We start from the raw sequence: 16,927 nt of genomic DNA, 5'->3' as shown, positions 1-16,927 counted from the left end.
ATTTACAGTCATTAATGAGATTTTTAAAAGATGTCTATTTTTAGTAAATATGTGGAATTTCCAGCTGTTTCGTCACTAGCTATTCTGATTGATAATAATATTTAACTTAAAATATTAGCATAGGAATAAATAAAAGGAACTTATTTAAGACAATCTAGTTGTCATTTTTCAAGCAGATTGAAGATTCCTATCTTTTAAAATTACTTTTTGACTTCTCACTTTCTTGAGAAGCAACTCGAGAAATAACAATTGAACAGCCAGATTTTATTTTAAAGATGCATGAATTCAAATGCGGTATAGGTCAACATGTCCTGAGAAACAGAGTTTTCTAAAGGCAATTTTTTTTCAACTGACTGTCCACCACAACACAAAAGAAATTTTATAACTACTTTCCTCCTGTGTAATTAGTATTATTATAAAAAGTTTTCTATCTGTTAAGGTTGCTGAGGAATGGTAATGGAATTTTCCACTTAAGGGAAACAACTGTCTTAATTGCTGGTAAAATGGATTCAGTGAAGGAAGTAGGCTTGGTGCCATATTCAATGAGCATATCCTATGCCCAGGAAAATATCAGCAACTCTCCCCGCCCCCCACCCCCTGCTGTGGTGTGACAGGTTTCTATTTACAGTAAATATCATGTTTTTTTTTTTTTTTTTGAGAGAGAGAGAGAGAGAATAGGAAGGAGGAAAAAGGAAGAGAAAGAGAGAGAGAGAATGGGGAGGAGGAAGAAGGAGAAGAAAGAGGGAGAGAGAATGGGAGTATTGCTTTCTTGCTCAGGCTAGAATGCAATTTAGTAATGGGTATTGAAAACCTCTTTTATACTGATAATTATACTTAATGATGTAGTCAGGAAGGAATAAGGGAAGAAGATAACAAACAAACAGCCAACCAATATTTAATTTAAACCTATGAAATGCTATGCGATTACTGAGGAGTGATTTACTTCCAATTATATAGTCACCTTTGGAATAGGTGTGAGGTGGTAATGTATGTTTTGTGTATTTGAAGTGGAGAGTTCTATAAATGTTTATTAAGTTTACTTGTTCCGGGTCTGAGTTCAAGTCCTGAATATCCTTGTTAATTTTCTATCTCGTTGATCTATAGAATCGTTAGCTCTTCTTGTTGCATTGATCCTTTTGCCACTATGTAATGTCATTCCTCGCCTCTTTTGATCTTTGTTGCTTTAAAGTCTACTTTATCAGAGGCGAGAATTGCATCTCCTGCTTTTTGTTTATTAGTTTATTTTTGCTCTCTGTTTGATTGGTAAATCTTCCTCCTTCTCTCTGAGTCTTTGTGTATTGTTGCATGTAAGATGGGCCCGGATGCAGCATACCGATGGGTTTTGGCTTTTTATCCAATTAAAATATATATAAGTTTAATAGCGGCGTTTGATGCTAGCTGGCTGTTTTGCCCATTAGTTGATGTAAATTTTTTATTGTGTTAAAGTTCTTTGCTTTTTGATGTATTTTTGGAAAGGCTGATATTGGTTGTTCCTTTATATGTATAGTGCTTCTTTCAGAAGCTCTTGTAAAGCAGGCCTGGTGGTGGTGAACTCTCTAAGTACTTGTTTGTTTGCAAAAGATTTAATTTTTCCTTCGCTCATAAAGCTTAGTTTGGCTGGATAGGAAATTCTGGGTTGAAAGTTCTTTTCTTTAAGGATGTTAAATATTGGTCCCCACTCTTTTCTGGCTTGTAGGGTTTCTGCTGAGAGATCTGCTGTAAGTCTGATAGGTTTCCCTTTATGGGTAACCTGACCTTTCTCTCTGGCTGCCCTTAGTATTTTCTCCTTCATTTCAACCCTAATAAATCTGGCGATTATGTGCCTTGGGGTTGGTCTTCTTGAAGAATATCTTTGTGGTGTTCTCTGTATTACCTGGAGTTGAATATTACCCTGCCTTGCCAGGTTGGGAAAATTTTCCTGAATGATATCCTGAAGAGTATTTTCCAACTTGGATTCATTCTCTTCATCACATTCAGGTACACCTATCAAACGTAAATTAGGTCTTTTCACATAGTCCCATATTTCCGGGAGACTTTGCTCATTCCTTTTCATCCTTTTTTCTGCATTCTTGTCTTCTCGTTTCATTTCACTGAGCTGGTCCTCGACTTCTGATAGCCTTCCTTCTGCTTGATCAATTCGACTGTTTAAACTTGTGCATGCTTCACGAAGTTCTCGTGTTGTGTTTTTCAGCTCCATCAATTCACTTATATTCCTCTCTAAATTGTCCATTCTCGTTAACGTTTCGTCAAACCTTTTTTCAAGGTTCTTAGTTTCTTTGCATTGGGTTAGAACAAGTTCTTTTAATTCACAGAAGTTTCTTATCACCCACGTTTTGAAACCTGCTTCTGTTATTGGAACACAGGTGTAATCTATTAAGCCTTGTTCTGTTACTGATGAGGAATTGCAATCCCCTGTAGAGGGAGAGGCATTCTGATTTTGAGTATTCTCTACCTTCTTACGCTGGTTTCTTCCCTTCATTATATATTTGTCCGTCTGTCGTCTTTATAATTACCGACTTTCTAACTGGGTCTCTGACGTCCAACTTGTTGATTCCCTGCGCCGAAATCTGAGCAATCCACTGAGCCGGCCAAAACAGCGGTGTTAAGATTGATGGTGCTTTTCTGCCCGGGAATCTCCGGACTCTGCACCAAGAACTGGCATGCTAAGGCACCAGCAAAACCGCCACGCCGGCCACAAGAGTCGCCCTGGCGACCCGTGGATCTCCTCCACTGGGAATCTCCTGGTCCGTGAGCAACTAATTTTCGTCTGAAAGTGTGGCGTCCTCTCGTTCTTTGCGCTTTCACTGGGAGGTACGTGCCCGAGCTGCTAATCATCAGCCATCTTGGATCTCTCCCCCTCAATATCATGTTTTTTAAAAAATTTTCTCATTATTTTAAAAGCCTGTTAGGGAAAGAGGATGGATGTTGGAATAAAACACTCTTCACTGGGCAGGACAAACCAGTCTGGGGAGAAGAGGCTTTTCTAATGACTGCTTTAAACCCCTGATAAGTAAATTTCTTATTCTCATTCTTTGCCTTACCTGACCAGCTTCTGCACCTAACTCCTTATACATTTGATAGGTCACAATACGTTTCCTGTGTCCAAGAATCACTCAGTACAGAAAAAATGTCTTTGGGGAGAAAAATACTTTGTCATCTTTGTTTATAGTTATATTCTTTATAAGTTACACAAATTTCATCAAAGGATGTAAAGAGTCAACAAATTGCAATAATAAAATATGTTCTATTCTCAGTGGGAGTTTGAAAAAGTTAATGCGTGATGAAAAGTAAATTTAAAAATCCATGTTGAAATCTGGGATGAGGCACTGAGTTAACCAGTAGGTTCTGGGTATACTTTGTAAAAGAGTTGTACATTTCATTCTGCCCCTCTTGAGTATTCTTGTAGACAAGAGAAGACTACATAATAGAAATTGGGGTTCTTGGCCAAGTGTGGTGGTTCACACCTGTAATCCAGGCACTTTGGGAGGCTGAGGTGGGAGGATCACTTGAGCCCAGAAATTCAAGACCAGCCTAGGCAATATAGTGAAAACCCATCTCTACGTAAAATACAAAAATTAGCAGGGGGTTGTGGTACACAACTGTAGTCCCAGCTACTCAGGAGGCTGAGTTGGGAGTATAGCTTGAGCCCAGAAGGTCAAGGCTAGAGTGGATCATGATTGTGCCACTGTATTCCAGCCTGGGTGACAGAGTGAGACCCTGTCTCAAACAAAAAAAGAATAATAATAAAAGAAATTGGGGTTCTTTGAATTTTCTAAAGCATTATTTAATTTTATTCTTTAGTGACTTTTTGTATAATCTACTTTGCTTCGGACCTCTTTATCATAAAAACAATTAGATTTTAATGTTGCATAATGAAAGTATTAATATTAAACTTCTGTTTCTAAAACATAAAAATGTTAAAACAACAGTGTACATCAGTTGTGCAAAAAGACTTAATCAACTTTATTATTGAAGATATGGCTGTATTCCAAGCTGAACAAATCTTTGGTTCATAACTATTTAGAAATAGAATCTTTAGGAATTCATTTAAATTGAGGACTGGAAAAGTAAAATCTATATTATTTTGATAAAATTTACCTACTATTTGCATAATTCTTAAGAATATAAAAATATCTGTTAAGTTTAAATGATTTGTTCTATTCAGAATTTCTAGAAGTAGGTATATCATTAATTGAGCACATTATAGAGAAACTGTTAAACCTTTTGTTTTTCATATTTTATTTCAAATCATAGAAACTTTCTTTGGAAAATTCCATACTTAATATTTTGATAGAAACAAACAGTGGAGAACTAACAAGAAAAGAAATATTTTCAGTGATATATTTGTATTCAATATGGCAGATTGCAATTTAAAAATCCTTTTATTTATTAAAAATAGGATTATTTTCTTTAAAAATTTATGTCTTTACTATTTCAATGACTTTCTCGCAGCATATAATTTAGCTGCGAACATGAAAAGTGTTCAAAATAACACACAGATTTATCTTTCAAGAGTTAATATATAGACGAGTGTTAACCAAGTGACAACCATTAATTAATGCTTACCTCAAAATGCAATTATAAAACATACTATTTTTTAATTATATATCACACTATTGTGTGATATACTAATTAAAGAAATATATTTAATAATCATAACAGGGCTAATGTGGAATAGATTTACATAAAAAAGTATTCTTCTAAGTGATACATTATGTCCTTACAATGAAATGTAGGACTAAGATTTTCTGTGTCCTAATTCCAGCTTTGCATTAACCAACAGAGCAAGGTTCTTGTTTTATCTGATCCTTATTTATCCTGTGTCAAATGTAAAATGAAGAGGTTGGATTTGACTAGTGTTTTTCAATTTTTTTTTTACCATGACTGTAGTAAGAAATACATTTTACCTGGGTGCACAGGACACTTAGGCATATGCTATACATCTATAAATCCATGCCTGCATATATAATGAGGATAAAAGTTTCACAAAACAATACTTAACTTCACTACTGCAGTACATGATGGTAATTTCAATTCTATTTTTAGTTTTTTAAAACTATAGGACAGACTACATTGATTTTATGATTCTCTAATTAATCATAGCCTAAAATTCATAAAATACTGGCAATTGGAAAGATCCCTTTCAGTCCCCAAACCACAGTAATTCTATGACTCACATTAATTTTGAGAATGCTTTATGAGATGTACCTTGCCATGTTGAGGCTACTTAGTCCTTTCAAACATCATTTTTTACATTTGGGGGATTTCTTACACTCTGAATGCAGGCTCAGGGAACTGATCTAGACTCTGCTAATCATAGCCTCTGAATGAAGTGCCTTTTTGGAAGAGAGCAAAACGATGAAGTAGAAACTATAGGGAAACTTTTGGACTGTTGAGGGAGAATGGAGGTGTAGTTCTTTTAGGATCACCAAGCCTGAGGTTCTACCTTCCAGTGTCTAACATTTACTCTATAAGCCAATAATAGGGACAATGGATCTTTCCCAGAGTAGTTCCTGGGTCAACTTAGGTGGGGGTCTGGCTGCGTAGTCTCCAAGTCTGCCTCTCTGGTCCTTCTGGAGATCCGGGGACACCTAACCTCTATTAATAAATACCTTTACTATTTGAACTAGCTGAAGTGAGTTCTATTTTTCTGCACAGAGGTGGCTAGTGTTGAGACATTCTGGAAGAGAATTACGTTGACCAGGAAGCAGTGTTCACTAGCTTTCTCTGTGACTTGAAGTAATCTGCTATCTGCTAGGTTCCTTGGTTTTCTCAGTTGTCAGATGATGACAACTTACCATTCCTACCTCACAAAGTTGTGTGAATAAAAAGAAATTATGGACCGAAAGTGTTTTGAAAAGGTAAAAAAGTACAAATGTTAACAAATGGTATAGATATTAATTGTTTCTAAGGGACCTGAAAAAGTGAAATTTTTCTAAATGCAGGAAGCTAAATTTACACTTGTTTTATTAAATGTACGTCAGTCTCTCATTAGATTTTAATAGTTTGTCACTGACTTCCAACTTTTTTCTTTTCCTGAAAGTAGAACATATTCCCATATTAGCTCTGAAATTATAAGATTTTATATGTCAAAATATGAAGTAATCACCATATAGTTCCTAAAGTTAACTGTTATCTCTCCCCCCAATTTTTTGTAAGATAATTAGAATAAATGTTATATGAAAAGCCAGGTCAAAATGTACTACCATAGTATTTTAATATACATGGTATTTCTTTTTTAAATATTATATGTATTTAATTATTTTTTTTTAGAATTCATTTTTAGAGACAGGGCCTTGCTGTGTTGCCCAGGCTGGAGTGCAGTAGTGCAATCATAGCTCACTGTAACCTCAAACTCCTGGGCTCAACTGGTCCTCCTGCCTCAGCCTCCTGAGTAGCTAGAACCACAGGTGCATGGCTAATTAAATTTTTTTTTCTTTTTTAGAGATAGGGTCTCGCTGTGTTGCCCAGGCTGGTCTTGAACTCCTAGTCTCTAGAGATCCTCCCTGCCTTGCCTCCCCAAAGCAATGGGATTATAGGCATTATAGCCATTGTGCCTGACCACATAATGTTTTGATGTACACAGTGGAATGGTTACTACAGTCAAGCAAGTTAATATACACATCATCTCACATAGGTACCTTTCCCTCTTTGTGTGTGTGTGGTAAAAGCACCTAAAATCTATTCTCTCAGCAAATTTCCAGCATGCAATGCGATACTATTAACTGTAGTCCTCATGCTACACATTAGATCTTTAGTCTTATTCTCTAGACTTATTCATCCTACATGCAACTGCAACTTAGTACCCTTTTACCTCCATCTCCCCATCCCCTTCGTGTGCCCCCAACCTCCACATCTAGTAATCACCGTTCTACTCTCTCTTTCTATGTATTTGTCTCTTTTTTTGAGATTCCAGATGGAGTTTTAATTTACTTTACATATATATGGTGACCATGTCATTCAAATCACTACCATTTGAAACTGTACAGGGGCATTATTAATTATTATGCTAAGATAATAGGCATACATTGGGACTTTCTCAGACAAACTGGCATGTGTGGTGTGTGGTCACCCTTCTTACACTTCAATAATTTCTACAGAAACAGGATACAGATCAACAACCCGGTAGAAAAATGAATAAAGGTTATGAAAAAATGATGATGATGGCAATAAGAGTAATCACTTTCATGATGCTTATTATGTTCTAGGTACTGTTCCTGATATCTGTGCATACGAATTACTTTATCTTCACAACAGCCCTATGAGGAAACTGAGGTACACATGAAGAAACTAAGGTAAGAACTCATAGTAAGAGAAATAACTGTGCTCTAGTAACATTTTTCATCTATGAGATTTACAAAGTTCTAAAAATTGGATGATATACTGTTTAGGAATGTGGAAAACAGGCATTATCCTATAGTGCTCTTGAGAATATAAATTTTTGTATTGCCTTTGGAGGGCAATTTGGCAATAACTATCAAAATTATAAATATCTATGCCCTTTGAGGCATCAATTCTATTTTAAAGAATTTATTATTCAGCTATGTACATACATGTAGGAAATTATGCTTATACAAGGTTATTTATTGTGAAATTTTGTAGTGGCAAAGAATTGGAAATAATCTAAATGTCCCTTAGTAAGACACTAATTAAATAAATTATGCAACATCCATACAAAAGAACACACCAGGGACATAAAAATGAATGAGGAGACCTTTATGTGCAGATTATGGAGGATGAAAATTGAGTTCCTGGGAGGCAGGAGTGGGAAGGATACTCTGTATTATTTTTAATTTTGGAGTTTTGAACCATATGGATATTATCTACATTTTAAACTATGCATTTTTATTTTATCTCTCTTTGAAAAAAATTCAATAGCTTTTGGAGAACAGGTGATTTTTGGTTACAGTGATAAGCTCTTTAGTGGTGATATCTGAGATTTTGGTGCACCTTTCCACCTGAGCAGTGTACACTGTACCCAATGTGTAGTCTTTTATCTCTCACCCCCATTCCGTCCTTCCCTGCAAGTCTCCAAAGCCCACAATATCTTTCTTAAGCCTTTGCATTCTCATAGCTTAGCTCCCACTTATATGTGAGAACATGTAATATTTTGTTTTCCATTCCTGAGTTACTTCACTTAGAATTATGGCCTCCAACTCCATCCAAGTTGCTGCAACATACATTATTTCATTTCTTTTTGAGGGCTGAGTGTGTATGTACCACATTCCGTGGTGTTTATATACCACATTTTCTTTATCCACTCAGTTGATAGGCAGGTATGGTGGTTCCATATTTTTGCAATTATTAATTGTGCTGCTATAAACATGCATGTGCAAATGTCTTTTTCATATAATGACTTCCTTTGAGTAGATAACTGGTAGTGGGATTGCTGGGTTGAATGGTAATTCTACTTTTAGTTTTTTAAGGAAGCTCCATACTGTTTTTCATAGTGGTTGTACTAGTTTACATTCCCACCAGCAGTGTAAAATGTTGCCTTTTCAACACATCCATGCCAACGTCTATTTTTTTAATTTTTTAAATTATGGCCATTCTTGCAGAAGTAAGGCAGTATTCATTGTAGTTTTAATTTGCATTTCCCTGATAATTAGTGATGTTGAGCATGTTTTCATGTATTTGTTGGCTGTTTGTGTATCTTTTGTGAGAATTATTTATTCATGTTCTTTGCCCACTTTTGATGGGATTATTTATTTCTTTTCTTGCTGATTTGTTTTAGTTCCTGGTAGATTCTGGATATTATTCCTCTCTCAAAGCATAGTTTGTGAATATTTGCTCCTACTCTGTGGGTTATCTGTTTACTCTGCTGATTATTTCTTTTGCTATACAGAAGCTTTTTGGTTTAATTATGTCCCATTTATCTATTTTGTTTTTGTTGCATTTGCTTCGGGTTCTTGGTCATGAATTATTTGCTCAAGCCCATGTCTAGAATGGTTTTTCTGATGTTGTTTTCTAGAATTTCTGTGGTTTCAGGCCTTAGATTGAAGTTGTTGATCCATCTTGAGTTGGTTTTTGTATAAGGTGAGAGATGAGGATCCAGTTTTATTCTCCTATGTGTGGCTTGCCAATTATCCCAGCATGATTTTTTGAATAGGGTGTCCTTACTCCACTTTATGTTTTTGTTTACTTTGTTGAAGATCAGTTGGCTATAAGTATTTGGCTTTATTTCCGAGTTCTTCATTCTGTTCCATTGGTCTATGTGCCTATTTTTATACAAGTACCATGCTGTTTTGGTAACTATAACCTTGTAATATAGTTTGAAGTCAGGTGATGTGATGCCTCTAGATTTGTTATTTTTGCTTAGCATTGCTTTGGCTATGCAGGCTCTTTTTTGGTTCTATATGAATTTTAGGATTTTTTTTCTAGTTCTGCGAAGAATGATGATGGTAGTTTGATGGGAATTGCATTGAATCTGTAGATTGCTTTGAACAGTATGGTCGTTTTCACAATATTGATTTTACCCACCCATGAGCATAAGATGTGTTTCCATTTGTGTCATCTATGATTTCTTTCAGTAGTTAACCATGATATTTCTAATTTTCCTAGAGCTTCTGAAAATTATTTATTCCAAAACCCAAGTTTCAAAAATTCTTCCTTTATTTAATAAAAATATATTGAGCCATGCATAGGAAGTCTCAGTATGGTTATAATATGTCAGTTTCCCTGGATTGACCTAAAGATTCAAAAAAGACTCAATCAAAATTCTGGCAAGATTGTTTTTTTTTTGGTAGAAATCGATAAACTGGGATAGGCATAGTAGCTCATGCCCATAATCCTGGCACTTTGGGAGATGGATATGGGAGGATTGCTTCAGCCCAGGAGTTTGAGACCAGCCTGGGCAACATGGCAAAACCCTGTCTCTACAAAAATTACAAAAATTAGTTGGGTGTGGTGGTATGTGCCTGTAGTCCCAGGTACTCAGGAGGCTGAGGTGGGAGGATCACCTGAGCCCAGGAGATTGAGGCTGTGGAGACTGATGAATGATCGTTGGCACTGCATTCCAGCCTGGGTGACAAAGTGAGACTCTCAGTCTCTCTCTCTCTCTCAAAAAAAAAAAAAAAAAAAAAGACAAGATATGCTGATTCTAAAGTTTATATGGAAAAACAAAGAAACTAGAAGATCCAAAACAATTTTGAAAACACAGAAGAAAGTTGAATATTTCAACATTTAGTATATAACCACAGTAATCAAGACAATGTGGTATTGGCATAAATAACAGATAGATCAATGGAACGAGAGACAAGTTCAGAAACAGGCCCACAGATGTGTGAATAACTGAATTTTCCACAAACATGCAAAAGCAATTCAGTGGAGAAAGAATCATCTTTTCAACGAATAATACTGAAACAATTGGACATCCATATGTGAAAAAAAACCCCTTCACATTAACTCAAAATGGAACACATAACTAAATATAAAACCTAAAACTATAAAACTTCTAGAAGAAAATATAGGAGAAAATCTTTGTGACTTTGAGTAAGGCAACTTGTTTTTTTTTTTTTTTTTTTTAAATTTTACACAAAATACAATCCATAAAAAAATGATAACTTGGACTTTAGCAAAATAAAAAATTTTCTGCTCTTTGAAAGACACCATTAAAGGACTGAAAAGATAAGCCACTTAATGGGAGAAAATATTTGAAATCATGTGTCTCATCAAGGACTTGTATCCAGAATATACAAAGAACTCTTAAAGCTTAGTAATAAGAAAACAAATAACTCCCTTCCTATACCAAATGGGAAAAAGACATGAAGACACTTCACTAAAGATGATGAACAGATGGCAAAAAAATGTGTGAATGCTTAACATCATTAAGCATTAGGGAAAAGCAAAACCACAATGAGATACCACTGTATACCTCTCAGAGTGGCTAAAATTCAAAAGACTGACCATGCCAGCAGTGAGAGGAAGGGAGAATGCTATACAATGCAGGTGAAAATGTTAAATAATATAATCACTTTGGAAAACAGTTTGGCAATCTCTTAAAAAGCTAAACATACACCTGCCATATGATCCAGCCATCCTACCGTGAAATATTACCCAAGACAAATGAAAGTATGTCTATATAAAGACTTATATACCCATCTTTACGGTAGCTTTATCTGTAAAAGCCCCAAACTGGGAACAACTCAAATGTTAATCAACAGGCGAATGGATAAACAAACTGTAGTATAGCCATGCAATAGAATACTAGTCAACAAAAAGAATAAAAAGAAATAAGCTCTTGTTTCACACATGACAAATGAATCTCAAAATAATTGAGCAGAGTAAAAGAAGCCAGGCAGAAAACAATACATACTGTTCAATTTCACTTATGTGAATTCTAGAAAATGCAAACTAACCTATAGTGACAGAAAAGAGATCATTGGTTGCATGGGGATGGTGTAGGGGGGGATTGTTGGGAGAAATTACAAAGAAAACATGAGGAAACTTTTGGGAGTAATGAATGTGTTGATTACCTTGATTTTGGTGAGGGTTTTATGAGTCTGTACATATGTAAAAATTTATCAATTTAAATGTGTGCATTTTATTGCATATCAATATACTTCAATAAAGCTATTAAAAATAATGTTTTCTGCATTTGTATGCTAGACATTCTGCTAGTCATTGCAGCTTCATTGGGAAAAAAATTAAAAAACAAAATATTGTATTTTTATCAAATTTGTATTTACTAGTCAGAGGATGCACATCAATGAAATTTTTATTTACTATGTATAAAATAATATAAGTAGAAATTTGATACAGGTTCTTTATCTTTTTTGCTACCTAAATCAACCAAGTAATCAGTTTAGTGTGAAAATAGCAAAGGCTCAGCATACCTGTTAACTGAGAAGATAAGTGGAAATGAGAGACATCAAATAATTCCTGAATATTAGTCTCTTATCAATGCCCGTGACTTTAAAATAGAAAATGATACGCAACGTTTTGAATTCTTAACCTGGTCTAATTCCAAATAATTGATGAGGGTAGGAACTGAAAATATTAGTAACAGTTTTATTTTTAATTAGTTTTAGAAGAATATATCTTTTAAAGGAAATTCTCCATGAATGTATCAAACCAGTTAGACAGAAGTAGTGGTAGACTAGTTGAAAAGAAGTGCAATACATTATTTTCTTTTACTCTTTGGTTCATATTGCATGTTTTAGGAAAAGCATCAGATAGGAAAATGCTTTTGTTTGTTATTTAAAAATAATTATTTGCCAAGTTGATTTTAGCCTATTGGCATATGAGTTTTACAAAATACTCTTAATTAACTTTTCTCACTTAAAAAAAAAACACACCAAAACTGACATAATATTTCTAAGTAGAGAAATTAAGCAAAGAAAAATTATGAGCTAGATAACCCAAAGCAATATAGCTTATATTGGATACATTGGGCTCCTACTTGGTGATTTTACATGTTTTCTTTTCTTTCTACTTCATTGCATACCCCCAACCTACCCCATTCCCACTTTTTAAAACACTTGGATCTTGAAAATATTTCTGTCTTCCCTTGTTAAAAGATAAATAACATTAAAAGGGACCCTTTGAACTAAAAAATAATAATTAACCAGTCATCATTTGACATGGCATTTAAGGGTAAATACTTATGATATGTAGAAGAGAAAACTTAAAGCTAGGGAAGTGAACAATAGTGAGGCAAGAGGCCCTCTTGATTCCTTATCTCACAATTTAAACTCACTTTTTTGAAGTTCAGGGGTACATGTGCAGGATATACAGGTTTGTTACGTAGGTAAACATGTGCCATGATAGTTTGCAGCACAGACGATCTCATCTCCTAGATATTAAGCCCAGAATCCATTAGCTGTTCTTCCTGATGGTCTCCCTCTTTCTCCCAGAATCCTCCAATAGGCCCCAGTATGTGTTGTTCCCCCACATGTCCTCATATGTTCTCATCATTCAACTCCCGCTTGTAAGTGAGAATATGTGGTATTTTATTTTCTGATCCTGTGTTGGTTTGCTGAAGATAATGGCCTTCAGCTTCATTCATGTCCCTGCAAAGGACATGATCTTATTCCTTTTTATGGCTGAATAGTATTCCATGATGTATATATATCACATTTTCTTTATCTACTGTACTACTGATGGACATTTGGGTTGATTCCATGTCTTTGCTATTGTGAATAGTGCTGCAGTTAACATATGCATGCATGTGTTTCTTATTTATTTATTTATTTTTTTGAGATGAAGTCTCACCCTGTCACCCAGGCTGGAGTGGAATGGTGCAATCTTGGCTCACTACAACCTCAGCCTCCCAGGTTAAAGCAATTCTCCTGCCCCAGCCTCCTGAGTAGCTGGGATTACAGGTGCATGCCACCATGCCTGGCTAATTTTTTTTTTTGTATCTTTAGTAGAGATGGGGTTTCACTATGTTGGCCAGGCTGGTATCGAACTCCTGATCTCATGGTCTGCCCACCTTGGCTTCCCAAAGTGCTGGGATTACAGGCTCGAGCCACTGTGCCTGGCCACATGCATGTATCTTTATAATAGAATGATTTGTATTCCTTTGGGTATTACCCAGTAATGTGATTGCTGAGTCAAATTGTATTTCTGCCTATAGGTCTTTGAGGAAATGTCACACTGTCTCCCACAGTGGTTGAACTAACTTACACTCCCATCAACAGTGGAAAAGCATTCCTTTTTCTCTACAACCTCACCAGCATCTGTTTTTTTTTTTTTTTAATTTTTTAGTAATAGTCATTCTGACAGGTATGAGATGATATCTTATTGTGGTTTTGATTAGCATTTTTCTAATGATCAGTGATGTTGAGGTTTTTTTCATGATTGTTGGTCATATATATGACTTTTGAGAAGTATCTGTTCATGTCCTTTGCCCACTTTAATGGGGTTGTTTTTTTCTTGTAAATTTGTTTAAGGTCCTTATAGATATTGGCTATTAGACCTTTGTCAGATGAATAGATTGCAAAAATTTTCTCCCATTTTGTAGGTTGTTCACTCTGATGATAGTCTATTTTGCTGTATGGAAGCTCTATAGTTTAATTAGATCCCATCTGTCAATTTTTGTTTTTGTTGCAGTTGCTTTTGGAGTCTTTGTCATGAAATCTTTGCCCATGCCTGTGTCCTAAATGATATTGCCCAGATTTTCTTCTGGGGTTTTCATAGTTTTTAAACCCATACTTAAGAAAAAAGTCAGTGATTCACTAAAAACAATAGTGATTTAAAATGGTATAAATCATTTATTTGCTCAAAATGCTGAAATTTAGGCAGGATGGCTCAACTTCTCTTGGAGGACCCACTTCTAAGATAGTCTCATTCACCCTACTGACATGTTGATATTGTCTATTTCAACTGGGAGCTCAGGACCAGTGGCCTCAATTCACTCTATTTGACCTCTCCATCTGGATAGGTTAGGCTTCTCAGAGCATGGTAGCCTCGGTGTAGTTTGACTTTTTACATGGTGGCTAACTTCTCACAGAGCACAAAAGGGGACATTTCCAGGCCTTTTTCAGGCCAAGTTGGTCTATTATATCTTGAGCAATTCAACTGGATCTTTGCCTAAGTTGTCTCTCCTGCATATAATGCCTTTTCCATGCCTTTTTGCTAATCTACATTATATAGTTTCTCCATGATCCAGCACAAAGAACACTTCCTTCATGAAAAATTTCTAATTATTCCGCCTCTGTGTGATAGCTTTTTTCTTTTGAAATCTGACAGCTCTTATTCTTGGTACTATATACTTCTCATTGAAAATATGCTGTCATATTATTATTTACTTTCCTATGGATAGCATATCCTATCTCCTCAACCCACTTATGATCCTTTAGGACACAACCCAAGGTCCCTATCTACATCATGCTAAATAGTGTTTGATTGCCAGGTCAGTTGTTTGTATACTGAGGCATTTTAGTTCTTTTTTGGAGATGTTATTTTATATGAAGTGATGTACATATTGAACTTATGCAGATGCTGAAAAAAAATCTGTTTGAGAAGATACTTAACTGGACTACCAAAGAAGAATTTAAATCACTCATGTTAGGTATAATGAGTTCATATTATTTATTTTATAACATTTGAAAAAAATGTTTTTTTTAAAAAAACCTTCATGTTTCTTGGTCTTTTTCACTGACTCAAAGCAGCAGAAGCTTTTTAGGATGTTCAGCATCAATGAGGTAAGCCAAGAAATGCAAAGATAAAACTAGTTAGCATGGAAATAATTAGTAGAAATGTTTATTAAGCTAATTATCTTCAGCTGGAGAGAGAACTAGAGGCACTTTAATAATATTTCTTTTCTGAACCACATTAGCTCTATCAACATAGAACTGTGATCAACACATTAATTGATTTTGTCTTCTACTACTCTATATGTCTGCTATTATGACTTGGGGAGTAATAAATGTACCATTATAGTAAAGGTGGAAAACTAATGCCTATAGAAACTTTACAAGAAATAGGTTGGGTCTGTAAATCATTGAATACAACCCAAGAATTGTCTTGGCATACACATGTGTCAGCATCTTCAAAATAGTTTCTTTTCGGGATTCTACAGTGATTTCAGTTTGAAGAAGTTTCTAAACTTTTAATTCAAGGTAATGAGCCAGTTAATAGGAGACTGGGTTTTGTGTAGGAAGCAATTACCCCAATTGATAGGAAACTTGAGAAAATAAGCACAAGCTTTAATGAGATTGGCAAAAAGGTCATGCGTCTGAGAGCTGAGATGGAGTAAAAGGGAAAGATGGTGGGAGAAATCATTAAAAACAATACCATGAATACCACTGAAAATAAGGGTGAGATATGTTATTGGAACTACGCCTACAAAAGGCTATAGAATTAATTTGCCTGGAAATAAGATGACTTCTAGAAATTTAGAAGTCAGGAGTCCATGGTTCAATTCAAGCTTTGTCAATGATCTAGTTTTAGTTCAAACAATATAATGATAAAGTAAGTTTTAACAGAATAAACCATTATATAGCAATATATACTTTAGTTTACACACAGTTTTGGAAAGAGCAGGTCATAGGCACTGCCTCCACTTCCTTGTCTCTCGGTCTAATTTCAGCCCACCACAATCTGGTTTCCACTCCCACAGGTCTACAGAAATTGCTTTGAGAAAGGTCAGCAGTGATGTGATTGTCAAATATGTTAGCCTCTTTCAACTCTCATCTTATTTTACTTTTGTGCAGAATTTGATTGTTTATCATTTCCTTTCTCTTGAAACTCCTTCTTGGCTTCTAAGATGCAGTTCTTACACTTCCCATGTGTCTCTGTCTGCTCTTTATCTTTCTTTCAGTGCCATCTCTTCTGCTAGAATTTTCTGAGCAAACCACTCTCTTTTCTTACTCTACATGAGCTTTCTGAATGATCTTGTGTGATCCTGAAGCCCCAACTATTACCTATGTATCTCAAATACTGATTACTCACATTCTTAAGCTTTGGATCTGACATTGAATGTACTGTATCTTTTCAGGCTCAAGGTTGCTCTCTCTAACCTTGTATTTTCTTTTCTTGTTTTCCTTGTCTCAATTATCAGCAATACTATCTATCCTATTACACAAGCTAGGAATCTTGAAGTATTCATTTCCTTTACATCTTTCCTTAGTACTTATATTCAAATATGGTCCATTCAACCTCTGAAATGTGTCCAGTCTCTGTCCATGCCTTTCCATTGCTACTATTACTCTCCCAATACAGGTTCTTATTTTTTGCTTGTAACTTTTCTTAGTAGTTTTCTCATTGGGGTTACCTCTTTGAATCTGGTTAATCTCCCTTCCAATCTATTATTCATAGATTGGAATAATAGATGCTACTGGAATTCTCTTTGGTTAATGATGGATTTGAGCATGTTCCTTCCATGCCATGCTTAAAACAAAACAAAAACACTTTCCAATAGCTTCATGATTTGAGAACTGCCTGCCTAGCTTCTAACAATATTATCTTCGATGAAATAGATGGT

General features: G+C 35.2%; 1 long non-coding RNA gene across 1 annotated transcript in view; it reads left to right on the top strand.

Moving 5' to 3' along the window:
- Window positions 1–16,927, top strand: part of LOC135274016 (uncharacterized) — a 692,063-nt gene that overhangs the window by 1,049 nt on the left and 674,087 nt on the right. Inside the window, exon 2 of the long non-coding RNA XR_010341813.1 lies at window positions 7,209–7,295. This is a non-coding gene — a long non-coding RNA (uncharacterized LOC135274016). The remainder of the gene's footprint in view (window positions 1–7,208; window positions 7,296–16,927) is intronic.

This window comes from Aotus nancymaae, unplaced genomic scaffold (genome assembly GCF_030222135.1).
Source record: "Aotus nancymaae isolate 86718 unplaced genomic scaffold, 86718_ANA_hifiasm-v0.15.2.pri h1tg000002l, whole genome shotgun sequence".
NCBI lineage: Eukaryota > Metazoa > Chordata > Mammalia > Primates > Aotidae > Aotus > Aotus nancymaae.
This window is presented reverse-complemented; position numbering and strand designations above follow the sequence as displayed.